The sequence below is a fragment of the Pinus tabuliformis genome, chromosome 4_1 (genome assembly GCF_031772625.1).
Source record: "Pinus tabuliformis cultivar Carrire ecotype Pingquan chromosome 4_1, CPIR1, whole genome shotgun sequence".
NCBI lineage: Eukaryota > Viridiplantae > Streptophyta > Pinopsida > Pinales > Pinaceae > Pinus > Pinus tabuliformis.
Window position 1 is genome coordinate 485965866 of NC_142303.1, and position 2897 is coordinate 485968762.

The following is a 2897-nucleotide window of genomic DNA, read 5'->3' on the forward strand; positions in this document are numbered from 1 at the left end:
CTACAGAGCACAATTTGAGAGCTAGCTCTGGTGATGGAAATGGGGTTCTTGGAGGAGGTGGTCATTGTGATGAGTCTCCTCTGCCTTGATTCCCTCACATCCTCACCATTCTAAAATATTCAATTATCTCCATGACACATAATTCTTATTAGTGCAACTTAGGATGTCAGCAATTATTTGGCGCACACACATATATAAAATGATATGTGCAAGTTTCCCTTTTACTATGCTGGTAAACAAGTGACATTGATTCTGAGTAGATCCTCATGGATCTACTAAATAATTTTCCCTTGCTAACTAATCAAGTTTTATGCTATGTTGTTAGTCACCATCACACGCCTTTCTAACATCAAGTCTTTCCCCTCCAACAACGTTAATTAATTAAATGGGTCATTAACCTTATTTTAGTCATCACTAGACTTCAATTTATTATTATCTGATTACTCACTAAATTTAATTTCATCCATAAATTGTCGTGGATATTCCATCGGATAATTCTTCAAAATAGATCTAATGAAACTATATTTGAAAATGCAAAATATACACTATCACGGTTTTATTTCTATTTAGATTTCTGGATCTATAGAGTACTATTAAATTGTGTGTGCATGAAAATTAAAATTATCCAGAAAATAAATAATAGTGAAATAAAAACTCACAAACCATGGTTTGAATCAACATATGACCTAGTAAACTCTTTCTGGAGAGAAACATAGCTAGAAAGTGAGGTTTCTCTGCTCTACTTCTCTAACCTTTTCTCTTATCTCAAAAGAACCATATCACGAAGCCTTGATTTTTTTTAACAAGACCTTGTAGTCTCTCCTTGTTCAACTATAACCATACTCTGTCTCCACCTTGAACGAATTCCCTGTGTTGTGCTGATAATGCCTAGAACTGTATTTTCCCTATAGTGTTTGCAGTGTCCCATATCCTTGCATATGGATCTCTTTGATCTTCTCAACATATTTTTTAGCACTCAAGGAATCCCTTGTAAGATCCTTCTTACTGCCCATATGAATATCCAAAGGTGAAGGTGAAAAATATCTAAAAACAAGTTGGATCTAATGATTCTCCTTTTTCATGCTCATGGTCTTGTTGATGATTCTACTTTTTCACGTTGCTGCTAACATTTCTTGATATGCTTGTAGACGCTTCTACACTAGATCCACTCCTTTTTAATTCATCTCTTGTAAAATTTTCTTCGATTTTAGTGCTTCACATTTTTCTTTAATCTCCTTCATGTGATTGCTCACTTCCTCTTTAGTTCTCCTTGCCTCCTCTAGTTTGGTTTTCAAATCAGAAATTTATTCCTTGAAATTATTCTCTCTTCCTTCAAGAATTTGAAGCATTGTCTTCAAAACTCTATTTTCATGTGAGAGCATTTTTACTATATCTAATGTTGAGTTTGATCTTCAATTGTTCTCTCCTTTTCTCCATCATCGCTACTAACTTCTTCTCCAAAAGGAATACCTCCACTTCTATGTAAAAGATTAATCTAAATCAATCGGTTATCATCTTCAAACCCATAAATCTCAAGAGTATCGTCATAATTACGTGTGCAAGGACAACCTGGTAATTATTCACCATTCTTAACCAAAAAGAATAGGAGTTCTTCTAAACTTGAAACTTTTTTGACTTGTTTTCTACTGTTTTTCTTTTGATATATCTTCTTCTTGTTCTTGTCCATGGTCAACAATCTCTTCAAACAAACACTTTTGAGCCACATCTCGTCCATTTTCATACTATACTCACAATAACAACCTGCTCATATATATTAAACATTGAATACATGCCTCCAACACAATCTTTGCAATACAAACTCAATCAATACACCAACCCACACAATCAATCTTCTATTCAAAATCAAACCGTGCAGTAACATACAATAAAAATTTCAACATCCAATGAAGCTACAACAATAAACTCTCCAATGGAACCTCTCTAATGACAAACACATCAATAATCTGAACTCTACTACATCAGCTCCAACAACATATCAACAATAATTGACATCAAACAAACTACAGCACAAGCACGTTAGGCACATAGATGCACAATAGCTCCATCATCCTCTAACATATGCTCCAGATATGAGCTTTGATCTGTACTCTATCTCTGCAATATTGTTGCTCACATTGTTGGCATTGTTATTTAGTGTGGATATTATCTTTTTCCATTTATGTCAAAGGGGGAGAGAGTGTTGTGCTTAGCGTCAAAGGTGAGGTTTAGGTTGAAAATAAATTTCAATGGGGGGGGCATGTTGGTATTGAAATGTTTCCTTTGATGTCAACTAGTGCTTAGTAGTGTGTAGTCTTGCAATAATATTTCAAACTCTTGTATTGGTGCAACGTGTGGTTTCCTATGAGTGTCATTGTTTCTCATGCTTGCATGTTATGTCCTGAAGTTGAGCTGGAAATATGGTGGAAGAAGGCTGCAAGTATAAGGGTTAAGATAGGGTAATGTAGGTAAACAAGCATGCATAGTGCATTATAACACAGGTTTAGCTTCTGTAATGTGTGGTATAATGCACTTCCAGAATGAAAGAGGAGCACTACTGCGTGCAGGTGAAGTTTCCTAGATTCTGTATGCACCCCACATAATTGCAGGGGCATACACTTTGGTTTTGCACTTGTTAATGGGTTAAAAAGTCCGAGGAAGTTTTCCAGAAGAGGGTTCAAGTTGATAAGATCTCTCATTCAATGAATATCATGGAGGATTAGGTCAAGGAGGAGAAATATCAAAGTACCAAAACAATAAAGAGTGTGTAATCAAAGATGATTAGCTCTCTACTACTATAATTGCAATTATTGCTTTAATCATTCTAGTAAATTATATATTGTAGATTACATTGAGGAGTTGAGGTTGGTTCGATGTATTGTTAGTGTGTGAGAAGAGAA